Source organism: Bufo bufo, chromosome 8 (genome assembly GCF_905171765.1).
Source record: "Bufo bufo chromosome 8, aBufBuf1.1, whole genome shotgun sequence".
NCBI lineage: Eukaryota > Metazoa > Chordata > Amphibia > Anura > Bufonidae > Bufo > Bufo bufo.
The window spans coordinates 208,572,386-208,585,931 of NC_053396.1; the positions used below are offsets into that span (position 1 = coordinate 208,572,386).

The 13,546-nt window shown below is 48.0% G+C and overlaps 1 long non-coding RNA gene across 1 annotated transcript in view; it reads right to left on the reverse strand.

The window, feature by feature from the left end:
• The window catches only part of LOC121009470, a 29,916-nt gene that overhangs the window by 12,936 nt on the left and 3,434 nt on the right, over positions 1-13,546 (reverse strand). The window lies entirely within an intron of this gene.

Consider the following 13,546-nt stretch of genomic DNA (forward strand, 5'->3'; position numbering starts at 1 on the left):
TGCCCATGTTCTCTGCTGCAATGTCCAGGGCACGTTTTGAGGTCATCATGTGCTTTATGCATTTCGCTGACAATAGCACCTGTCATCCAAGAGGCCACCCTGCTTATGACCGGCTCCACAAAATTCGGCCCCTTATAGACCATTTGTCATCAAGATTTGCAGATGCGTATACAGCGATGGACTGGCCATCGGGAGTACCGGGAGAATCCCGGTGGGCCGATCGAATTATGGGCCGGCCAGGGCCGCCATCAGGGGGGTAAAGCCGATACCCCAGTAAGGGGCCCGGACCCCGGGGGGGCCCGGCCGGTCCCGAGCCATTTTAATTTTTTTGCTGTCAGTGTGTTAACTTTAAAATCAGCGCTCATCTCTTTACTATCTTACACTGACTCAGCTCCAGTAACAGCAGGCAGTGTGGGGGCGGCGCTCACTCACTGACGTCACACGCCTGCTCCTCCCACTAGGCGGCGCAGGCGCGTGACGTCAGTGAGTGAGCGCTGCCGCCCGCACTTGTTACTGGAGGCTGGAGGGAGCTGAATGTAAGGTAGTAAAGAGATGAGCGCTGTGTTAAAATTAAAGTTACTGTCTGCAGCCTGCAGGATACCGATTTATTAATGTATACTACTGTGAGTGGCGGGGAGGGGGATCTATGGATGACGGCACTGTTATAGGGAGGGGGATCCGTGGATGGCACTGTTATGGGGGGGGGGTCTGTCATGTGGATGACACTTATGGGGGGGGGTCTGTGGATGACACTTATGGGGGGGATCTGTGGATGGCACCATTATGGAGGGGGATCTGTGGATGACACTGTTATGGAGGGGGATCTGTGGATGACACTTATGGAGGGGGATCTGTGGATGACACTGTTATGGAGGGGGATCTGTGGATGGCACCGTTATGGAAGGGGATCTGTGGATGGCACCGTTATGGAGGGGGATCTGTGGATGGCACCGTTATGGGGAATCTGTGGATGATACATACCGTATATAACATCTTATGCTATATGTGTCATCCACAGATCCACCCCATGACAATGTCATCCACAGATCCCCCTCCATAACAGTGTTCTGTGGATGGCACTGTTATGGAGGGGGATCTGTGGATGACACTGTTATGGGGGGATCTGTGGATGACACTATTATGGGGGGATCTGTGGATGACTGTTATGGGGGGGATCTGTGGATGGCACTGTTATGGAGGGTATCTGTGAATGGCACTGTTATGGAGGGGTATCTGTGGATGACACATAGCATAAGATGCTATATACGGTATGTGTCATCCACAGATCCCCCTCTATAACAGTGCCATCCACAGATCCCCCCCATAACAGTGCCATCCACAGATCCCCTCCATAACAGTGCCATCCACAGATCCTCTCCATAACAGTGCCATCCACAGATCCCCTCCATAACAGTGCCATCCACAGATCCCCTCCATAACAGTGCCATCCACAGATCCCCTCCATAACAGTGCCATCCACAGATCCCCTCCATAAAAGTGCCATTCACAGATCCCCTCCATAACAGTGCCATTCACAGATCCCCTCCATAACAGCGCCATTCACATATTTTTTTTTGAGTGTGTTTGGGAAAAATAAAGTGGGCCGGTCTGGCTGAAGTCCAGGGCCACTTTATTGTCCCAGTCCATCCCTGTGCGTATACCCCTAATCAAAACATCTGCATAGATGAGTCCCTAGTACATTTTACCGGGCGCCTTGGCATAAAACAGTACATCCCCAGCAAGAGCGCCCGGTATGGGGTCAAACGGTATAAGCTCTGTGAAAGGGCCACAGGCTATACGTATCATTTTAGGGTCTATGAGGGAAAAGACTCAAAACTGGAGCCGGTCGGATGTCCTGACGACCTGGGGAGCAGTGGCAAGATTGTCTGGGACTTGGTGTCACCCTTACTCCACAAGGGGTACCACTTATACGTGGACAATTTTTACTCAAGCGTGGCCCTCTTTCGGCACTTACATCTAGTCGGAATTCAATGCTGTGGCACCGCGCGACCTAGTCGCCGGGGCTTCCCCCAACGGCTCGTTAGTACCCGACTTGCACGGGGGGGAGAGGGCTGCCTTATGTGACCAAGAACTGCTCGCGGTGAAGTGGAGGGACAAGAGGGACGTTTACCTTCTGTCCACCATTCACGCAGACACGACTGTCCAAATTGAAAGGGCAACTGGAGTCATTGTGAAACCCCTCTCTGTCCACGACTATAACCTTCACATGGGAGGGGTGGACTTCAATGACCAGATGTTTGCTCCCTATTTAGTTTCCCGACGCACCAGACGCTGGTATAAGAAGGTGTCTGTATATTTGATTCAATTGGCTGTATATAATAGTTTTGTTCTCTACAGTAAGGATGGGAGAACAGGATCCTTCCTAAAATTCCAGGAAGAGATCATTTCAGAAATCCTGTATCCTGTATCCAGGAGGGTCTGTGCCCCAAGTCCCTGATGTAGTGATCCGGCTACATGGCAGACACTTCCCGTCTGTCTATCCTGGTAACCCAACTCAACGTTCCCCAAGAAAAATATGTCGTGTCTGTAGCCAGGGCCGGACTGGGGATAAAAACCAGCCCTGGAAAAAGTTGCACACCAGCCCCACGGCGTTGCGTCATTATTTACTTGTTTATAAAAGGGGAAAGCATTCATTTTAAAACACGTGTGTAAACACGAATATGAACTTTGCCCCACAATAGCTCTTTTGTAGAACCCCATTGTTCATATTACCGTTTTACTGGCTAGGGCAGCGCTAAATCCCGGCCGACGGTGACGTCACTGGGCTTCCTGGCAGCCCCATGGAGAGCCCCGGTACGTCACCAGATCTTCAAAAAATGCCTTTGCCCTGCGCGATTTAGCGCAGGGCAAAGGAGAGCATCGGAGCATGAACTGCTCCGATGCTCAAGTCAGGGGGGCTTCCTGGATGAAAATGGAGGTATGTCCGGGTTCAGCTCTGAACCCGAACAACCCCTTTAATTTATACTCAGATATAGTCCTCCTGTAAGTACCTGGCTTTCCCCCTCTTCCTCACCCCCCTTCCCCCCCTCCCTTCCCGTTCTGTCCCCCTTGAATGTATGTCAGCAGCAGCACCAGGAGAAGGACTGGAGCTGCAGGCTGCACAGGGACAAGTGAGTGACTGGCAACCCCTTCCTGCTGTCACAGAGTTGCTGGATTCTCCTGGAAAAGTTGTTGAAGTGCATCTGCCTGGAGGTGGTGGGCTCCAAGCTTCTCACAGCCACTCTGACCATCATGCATGGAGTTTCAGCTGCCTGGAAGTGACCTCCAGGCTTCTATGTATGAAGGCACAGTAGACTGCTGGGAGCTGCCTGTGTGGAGGCTGAGCAGCCTGCTGGATGCAGAGAGCTGTGTGATCACTGTCCCCTCCTGTACAGAGAGCAGCAAGGGACTCTCCAGGAGTGACATCGGCTGGGCAGATCAGCTTCTAGGATCTGGGCTCCATGGGCCCTCTGTAGCCCTCACATGCTTCTTTATGCATCACAGCAAGGAGATTGGGGCAGTTGACAGCAGGGCTCTGGCTGGAGGTAGCACTTTGTGAAAGGTTGTCACACAGGTTGTCAGGGGCTGGGAGTAGAGAACATCTTGGTGTGTAACCTGGTGTCACTGTGCTGTACAAAGGATCTTCTGGGCATGGTGCCTCCACAGAGGGCAGGGAATCAGATTGACTGAGGAGGGCTTGTACTTTGGAGAAGAATATGTGGCTTCATGTGACAGAGCAGAGGAATGGCACAGAAGAGTGTGTGGATGAGGATACGTCGTGTCTCCAGGAGCTCTGCCCCTGACATCTCCAAGTGACAGACACTGCTGGACCCCCCTGGCACCCTGCACACAGAGCCTTCATGTATGTATGGCTGGTGCAAACTTGTGATCAGATCTGACAGTCTGCAGCCAGGAAGCGCTGCCACCCTGTCCCTGTGCATGCACCCGGAGCCCTCTGTGCCCACGCCGGTGATGCCATGTCCCGCAACCATAGTGGAGGTGATGTGGGAGGCTCTGGATAAAAAGCAGCTCTGGAGGTTAAGGCAGGGGCAGGGACCGTTACTACGGGTCGGGGCAACAGGGTGCTGTTGAACTCCAGTAGAGGGGACGGGCTGCTTCTCCTGGGCACCAGTGACACTGACAGGGGCAGCGGTGTGGGATCGGGAGGGGGCTTGCAGGAGAGCCGCCGGGGGAAGCAGGGAGCTTGCATGAGCTTATTGGGGAAGCCGCTGTCGTATAACAGCAGCCAGAGCTGCCGGAGGAACGTGAAGTACCGGAGGCTGCATAACTACCTGCGCAACGTGTTGGAGAGACCCCGGGGCTGGGCATTTGTCTACCACGTCTTTGTGTGAGTACCGGACACCGTGCTGCTGTGTATAATGCACCGCCACTTGCCACATGTGGGCATGGCCCTGGCATCCAATACATATCAGGGAAAGCTATACTGTGCATGTATAATGTGTACAGGGTGCCAGGGATGTCCAGCAGTGTCTGTCACTTGGAGATGTCAGGGGCAGAGCTCCTGGAGACACGACGTATCCTCATCCACACACTCTTCTGTGCGATTCATCTGCTCTGTCACATGAAGCCACATATTCTTCTCCAAAGTACAAGCCCTCCTCAGTCAATCTGATTCCCTGCCCTCTGTGGAGGCACCATGCCCAGCAGATCCTTGGTACAGCACAGTGACACCAGGTTACACACCAAGATGTTCTCCCCTCCCAGCCCCTGACAACCTGTGTGACAACCTTTCACAAAGTGTTACCTCCAGCCAGAGCCCTGCTGTCAACTGCCCCAATCATCTCCTTGCTGTGATGCATGTGAGGGCCACAGAGGGCCCATGGAGCCCAGATCCTAGATGCTGATCTGCCCAGCTGATGCCACTCCTGGAGATTCCTGTAAACTGGAGACTGTATGTACACTAATAGTATACACTACATAACCCTGACAGCCTGCACAGTCACATGTGGGCACAGCCCTGGCATCCAATACATGTCACAGAGAGCTATACTGTGCAGTATAGCTTATAATGCACAGTATAGCTCTCTGTGACATGTATTGGATGCCAGGGCTGTGCCCACATGTGACTGTGCAGGCTGTCAGGGTTATGTAGTGTATATTAGTGTACATACAGTCTTATAATTTATAAGACTGTATGTAAATAATATACACTACATAACCCTGACAGCCTGCACAGTCACATGTGGGCACAGCCTGGCCCCTTCTTACCCCCAGTATTTGCGGCTCCTCAAGTCCTCTCAGGGCTGTGTTCCATTGGGTCTGGCTCTGCTTCCGGTCTGCGGCCTGGGCCCGGCATATTGAATCTGGAGGTGAGGCGGTGGGAGCCTGAGGCCACTTGCAGGAAGAGAGGGGCGGCCGCCCACACACAGGACAGCCAGCCAGGCCGGGCCAGGAGGATCAGGGGCTGCCGCTCACAGCGACACCAGGTGGTCGGAGGGAGTAGTGCCGCTCCCACGGAGGCCGGCCGGCCTGCTCAGCTCCACCCACCGGCCACCACTACAGAACTCAGAGTCAGAGCTTTCGGATTCGGCCTGCCGGCCGCCGAATAAGTGCAGGAATATCTTAAAGCGGCCCCAGGGCCAGCGGCCTACCGGGAAATTTCCCGGTATCCCGGTAGGCCAGTCCGGCCCTGTCTGTAGCAGGGGTGGAATAATGCGTGACACCACCTTTTTTTGTCCTGACTGTCCTGACCACCCTGCCCTATGCATAGGGGAGTGTTTCCGCAAGTACCACACACAGGTACACTATTAGTGTAGGGATCACGTGACACAGGACAGGCACACAGGGGTCTTAGGGTACTTTCACACAGAGCTGCTGCAAACCTCTCCTTTCACCTGGGACAAAGTGCATAATATACTTCGCCACATCTCTGGGCGATTTGCGCTTTGCACATTGTTCCATGGGGAAGGAGAGGTTTGTCCTATAAAAAAACATACGTTTGCCGAGGCTTATGAGCTGAGGGGCGGTGTTCATATGCTTTGGCAAACATTTTTTATAAAAAAATAATCCCGGCAATGATTTATTCATCCACATCGATTGATGTGAATGGAGAAATCGGGTTTGCCAGGTCATACGAGCTAAGTGGGTTTGGATGTTGGGCGGAGCTCCTATGTCCTGGCAGACGCCTTTCCCCTCCTTTTTTTTGGCAGAGATTTTTTCATCCACATTGATCGATGCGAATGAAGAAATCTGTGCCGTTCATTTTTTCTTTCAGCCCAGAGGCTGAACGGAAAAAAATAAAAAATCATTACCCGTATGCTCAATATAAGGAGAATAGCAGAAACTCCTAATGCTGGCCATACATGTAATAATTGCAGAGACCCTCAAATGCCAGGGCAGTACAAACACCCCACAAATGACCCCATTTTGGAAAGAAGACACCCCAAGGTATTCGCTGAGGGGCATATTGAGTCCATGAAAGATTGAACTTTTTGTCCCAAGTTAGCGGAAAGGGAGACTTTGTTGAAAAAAAAAAAATAATAATTTCTGCTAACTTGTGCCAAAAAAAAAAATCTTCTATGAACTCGCCATGCCCCTCACAGAATACCTTGGGGTGTCTTTTTCCAAAATGGGGTCACATGTGGGGTATTTATACTGCCCTGGCATTTTAGGGGCCCTAAAGCGTGGGAAGAAGTCTGGAATCCAAATATCTAAAAATGCCCTCCTAAAAGGTACTCATTGGAATTTGGACCCCTTTGCGCACCTAGGCTGCAAAAAAGTGTCACACATGTGGTATCGCCGTACTCAGGAGAAGTAGGGCAATGTGTTTTGGGGTGTCTTTTTACATATGCCCATGCTGGGTGAGATAAATATCTCTGTCAAATGACAACTTTGTATAAAAAAATGGGAAAAGTTGTCTTTTAGAGAGATATTTCTGGGCGGGGTTTCATCAAATCAAACGAGCAATATCTCGGAAACCAAAGCGGCGCAAACGTTCATTTTTGCAGCACAAACCAGCACAAACGCAGCACAAACGAATGGTGTATTTGTTTTTTAAATTTAAGAACATGGGGTGGAAAGTGGGCGGGGTTTCATCAAATCAAGCGAGCAATATCTCGGAAACCAAAGCGGCGCAAACGTTAATTTTTGCAGCACAAACGAATGGTGTATTTATTTTTTAAATTTAAGAACATGGGGTGGAAAGTGGGCGGGGTTTCATCAAATCAAGCGCGCAATATCTCGGAAACCATAGCGGCGCAAACGTTCATTTTTGCAGCACAAAAAAGCACAAACACAGCACAAACGAATGGTCTATTTCTTTTTGAAATTTAAGAACATGGGGTGGAAAGTGGGCGGGGTTTCATCAAATCAAGCGCGCAATATCTCGGAAACCAAAGCGGCGCAAACGTTTATTTTTGCAGCACAAAAAATCACAAACACAGCACAAACGAATGGTGTATTTCTTTTTGAAATTTAAGAACATGGGGTGGAAAGTGGGCGGGGTTTCATCAAATCAAGCGAGCAATATCTCGGAAACCGAAGCGGCGCAAACGTTCATTTTTGCAGCACAAACGAATGGTGTATTTCTTTTAGAAATTTAAAAACATGGGGTGGAAAGTGGGCGGGGTTTCAGCAAATCAAGCGCGCAATATCTCGGAAACCAAAGCGGCGCAAACGTTCATTTTTGCAGCACAAACGAATGGTGTATTTCTTTTTGAAATTTAAAAACATGGGGTGGAAAGTGGGCGGGGTTTCAGCAAATCAAGCGCGCAATATCTCGGAAACCAAAGCGGCGCAAACGTTCATTTTTGCGGCACAAACCAGCACAAACGAATGGTGTATTTCTTTTAGAAATTTAAAAACATGGGGTGGAAAGTGGGCGGGGTTTCGTCAAATCAAGTGCGCAATATCCGTCTTAGCTATGTTAACCACCTCAGCGCCCCTAGCTTAAACACCCTTAATGACCAGGCCAATATCTCGGAAACCAAAGCGGCGCAAACGTTCATTTTTGCAGCACAAACGAATGTTTTTTTTTTTTTTACATTTAAGAACATGGGGTGGAAAGTGGGCGGGGTTTCAGCAAATCAAGCGCGCAATATCTCGGAACCCAAAGCGGCGCAAACGTTCATTTTTGCAGCACAAACGAATGGTGTATTTATTTTTGAAATTTAAGAACATGGGGTGCCAACTTCACACAGGTGTTTTAATTGTTCCGTGACCATATCAGGGTAAAAAGGACACTGTGCGGATTGGTATGCAGAAAATCTGAAATCATGAAAACAGCATCAAAAAAAGGGATTAAAAAAACGCCCATTAATCTGCACTATTTATCATGGTTTTTCTGCACTTTTTGATGTATGTTAACAGCTCTACGCCTTTTGGGAAACCACATTGCATCAGCCACACATCCGCACAAATGACATGCTGCAGATTTAATTTTGGGTACCATTAAAAATGCCGCATTGACGGATATGTTCTTCCGGTCCGCACATGCGCAGACCTTTAAATCTGTGGGGAAAAAAAATACCGGATCCGTTTTTTCAATGCATTTGTCAGACGGATCCGCCTGACAAATGCCATCCGTTTGCATCTGTATTGCCGGATCCGGCGACGGAACTGCCTGCCGGAATCCTCTGCCGCAAGTATGAAAGTACCCTAAGGCCTCTTTCACACAAGCAAGTTTTCCACGCGGGTACAATGCATGAAGTACACGCATAGCACCAGCACTGAATCCTGACCCATTTATTTCAATGGGTGTGTGTACTTGAGCATTGTTTTTCACACATCATTTCTGAGTTGCGTGAGAATCTCAGCATGTTCTATATTCTGCGTTTTTCAAGCAGCCCTGGCCTGTTCCCATAGAAGCATATGGGGCTTCAGTGAAATACGCATTTCATCCGGATGCAATGCGTTTTTCACTAATGGTTGCTAAGAGATGTTGGTTTGTATGTCTTCAGTGAAAAACGCATCAAAACTGATTGCACCCGTGTGGAAAAAAACTGAAACACTGAACGCATTTGCCGACAAAACTGACTGAACTTACTTGCGAAATGGTGCGAGTTTCACTGAACGCATCCTGCCACAATCTGTATCGTTCGTGTGGAAGTACTTTCACACTGGCGTTTGCGAGATCCGTTCAGGGCTTTCACAAGTGGTCCAAAACGGATCAGTTTGGCACTAATGCATTCTGACTGGAAAAGGATCCACTCAGAATGCATCAGTTTACCTCCGTTCTGTCTCCATTCCGCTGTGGAGGCGGACACCAAAACGTTACTTGCAGCGTTTTGGTGTCCGTCTGACGAAACTGAGCCAAACGGATCCGTTCTGACAATGTAAGTCAATGGGGACGGATCCATTTTCTATGACACAATCTGGCACAATAGAAACCGGATCCGTCCTCCATTGACTTTCAATGGTGTCCAAGACGGATCCGTCTTAGCTATGTTAACGATAATACAAACGGATCCGTCTTAGCTATGTTAACCACCTCAGCTCCCCTAGCTTAAACACCCTTAATGACCAGGCCACTTTTTACACTTCTGCACTACACTACTTTCACCGTTTATTGCTCGGTTATGCAACTTACCACCCAAATGAATTTTACCTCCTTTTCTTCTCACTAATAGAGCTTTCATTTGGTGGTATTTCATTGCTGCTGACATTTTTACTTTTTTTGTTATTAATCGAAATTTAACGATTTTTTTGCAAAAAAATGTCATTTTTCACTTTCAGTTGTAAAATTTTGCAAAAAAAAACGACATCCATATATAAATGAATTTTTCTCTGAATTTATTGTTCTACATGTCTTTGATAAAAAAAAAAATGTTTGGGTAAAAAAAAAAATGGTTTGGGTAAAAGTTATAGCATTTACAAACTATGGTACAAAAATGTGAATTTCCGTTTTTTGAAGCAGCTCTGACTTTCTGAGCACCTGTCATGTTTCCTGAGGTTCTAGAATGGCCAGACAGTACAAACACCCCACAAATGACCCCATTTCTGAAAGTAGACACCCTAAGGTATTCGCTGATGGGCATAGTGAGTTCATAGAACTTTTTATTTTTTGTCACAAGTTAGCGGTCAAATGCCAACTTTGTATAAAAAAATGGGAAAAGTCTTTTGCCAAGATATTTCTCTCACCCAGCATGGGTATATGTAAAAAGACACCCCAAAACACATTGCCCAACTTCTCCTGAGTACGGTGATACCCTGTTTCCCCGAAAATAAGACATCCCCCGAAAATAAGACATACCTCTAGTTTTGCCTATTGCTGTAATATAAGGCATCCCCCCGAAAATAAGGCCTCCCCGATAATAAAGCATCCCACGAAAATAAGGCCTCCCCGATTACAAAGCATCTGCCGAACATACCATAATGCCTCCCCGATTATAAAGCATCGGCCGGACATAATGCCTCCCCGATTATAAAGCAAGCCACCCCAGAATGTAAGGAGCTCACTGATTGGCCGCAGCCACCGCCAGGACAAGCTGCCGCCTTCTTCCGCCCGCTGCTCGCTCTGCCCTGATGGAGTCTCACAACTTGGCTGGCACGGACACACAGGGGACGGGGTGACAGGTAGGGGGGGGGGGGGGATATCTGATGGAAGGTGGGGGATGTCTGGTGAAGATGCGGGAGAGACTAAAAACGGTAATTAAAATGACACAGGGTGATCAGAGGGGGGAATCAAAATGACACAAGGTGATCAGGGTGGGGAGGGGGATCATTTAAAATGACACAGGGGGATCAGAAGGGGGAATAAAAATGACACAGGAGGATTATAAGGGGGTACTAAAATGCTATAGTAATCCCCCCCCCTCTGATTCTCCTGTACCATTTTGATTCCCCCTTCTGATCCCCCTGTGTCATTTTAAGTGATCCCCCTCCCCACCCTGATACCCCTGTGTCATTTTGATTCCCTTCTCTGATCACCCTGTGCCATTTTAAGTGATCCCCCTCCCCACCCTGATTTCCTTTTTTTTTGTTCAACAATAAATGTGTACCGTATTTTTCTTCATGGAAAAATAAGACATCCCCTGAAAATAAGACCTAGCGAATCTTTGGGAGCAAAAATTAATATAAGACACTGTCTTATTTTCGGGGAAACAGGGTACCAGATGTGTGACACTTTTTTGCAGCCTAGGTGGGCAAAGGGGCCCACATTCCAAAGAGCACCTTTCGGATTTCACCGGCCATTTTTTACAGATTTTGATTTCAAACCACTACTCACGCATTCGGGCCCCTAAAATGCCAGGGCAGTATAACTACCCAACAAGTGACCCCATTTTGGAAAGAAGACACCCCAAGGTATTTCGTGATGGGCATAGTGAGTTCATGGAAGTTTTTATTTTTTGTCACAAGTTAGTGGAATATGAGACTTTGTAAGAAAAAATAAAATATCATAATTTTCCGCTAACTTGTGACAAAAAATAAAAAATTCTAGGAACTCGCCATGCCCCTCACAGTATACCTTGGGGTGTCTTCTTTCCAAAATGGGGTCACTTGTGGGGTAGTTATACTGCCCTGGCATTCTAGGGGCCCTAATGTGTGGTAAGTAGGTAAATGACCTGTGAAATCCTAAAGGTGCTCTTTGGAATGTGGGCCCCTTTGCCCACCTAGGCTGCAAAAAAGTGTCACACATGTGGTATCGCCGTATTCAGGAGAAGTTGGGGAATGTGTTTTAGGGTGTCTTTTTACATATACTCATGCTGGGTGAGAGAAATATCTCGGCAAAAGACAACTTTTCCCATTGTTTAGACAAAGTTGGCATTTGACCAAGATATTTATCTCACCCAGCATGGGTATATGTAAAATGACACCCCAAAACACATTGCCCAACTTCTCCTGAGTACGGCGATACCAGATGTGTGACACTTTTTTGCAGCCTAGATGCGCAAAGGGGCCCACAATCCTTTTATGAGGGCATTTTTTGACATTTGGATCCCAGACTTCTTCTCACGCTTTAGGGCCCCTAAAATGCCAGGGCAGTATAAATACCCCACATGTGACCCCATTTTGGAAAGAAGACACCCCAAGGTATTCAATGAGGGGCATGGCGAGTTCATAGAATTTTTTATTTTTTTTGCACAAGTTAGCGGAAATTGATATATTTTTTTTTTTTCTCACAAAGTCTCCCTGTCCGCTAACTTGGGACAAAAATTTAAATCTTTCATGGACTCAATATGCCCCTCACGGAATACCTGGGGGTGTCTTCTTTCCGAAATGGGGTCAGATGTGGGGAATTTATACTGCCCTGGCATTCTAGGGGCCCTAAAGCGTGAGAAGAAGTCTGGAATATAAATGTCTAAAAAAATTTACGCATTTGGATTCCGTGAGGGGTATGGTGAGTTCATGTGAGATTTTATTTTTTGACACAAGTTTGTGGAATATGAGACTTTGTAAGAAAAAAATATATAATTTCCGCTAACTTGGGCCAAAAAAATGTCTGAATGGAGCCTTACAGGGGGGTGATCAATGACAGGGGGGTGATCAGGGAGTTTATATGGGGTGATCACCCCCCTATAAGGCTCCATTCAGATGTCCGTATGTGTTTTGCGGATCCGATCCATGTATCCGTAAAAAACATACGGACATCTTAATGCAGCCTTACAGGGGGGTGATCAATGACAGGGGGTGATCAGGGAGTCTATATGGGGTGATCACCCCCCTATAAGGCTCCATTCAGATGTCCGTATGTGTTTTGCGGATCCGATCCATGTATCCGTAAAAAACATACGGACATCTGAATGCAGCCTTACAGGGGGGTGATCAGGGAGTCTATATGGGGTGATCACCCCCGTCATTGATCACCCCCCTGTAAGGCTCCATTCAGACGTCCGTATGTGTTTTGCGGATCCGATCCATGTATCAGTGGATACGTAAAAATCATACGGACGTCTGAATGGAGCCTTACAAGGGGGTGATCAATGACAGGGGGGTGATCAGGGAGTCTATATGGGGTGAATAAGGGATTAATAAGTGACAGGGGGGGTGTGGAGTGTAGTGGTGTTTGGTGCTACATATTACTGAGCTGCCTGTGTCCTCTGGTGGTTGATCCAAACAAAAGGGACCACCAGAGGACCAGGTAACAGGTATATTAGACGCTGTTATCAAAACAGCATCTAATATACCTGTTAGGGGTTAAAAAAATCGCATCTCCAGCCTGCCAGCAAACGATCACCGCTGGCAGGCTGGAGATCCACTCGCTTACCTTCCGATCCTGTGCGCACGTTCACAGGAAATCTCGCGTCTCGCGAGAGGACGCGTATATGCGTCCAGGAGGAATAAATCAACCACCTCCAGGACGCGTCGCTGCGTTCAGCGGTCCGGAGGTGGTTAAAGATAATACAAACGGATCCGTTCTGAACGGATGCAGACGGTTGTATTATCTGAACAGATCCGTCTGTGCAGATCCATGACGGATCCGCACCAAACGCGAGGGTGAAAGTAGCGGAACACGGACAATTTTTTTGTGTTGATACGCAGCATAGTACAGTACCTGAAAAGTGTATAAGATTACACAAATGTCATGTACACTTTGTTTCTGTGCAGAAATTAACCTACAGTGCAGATTTCCAAAACCGCGCGTCAA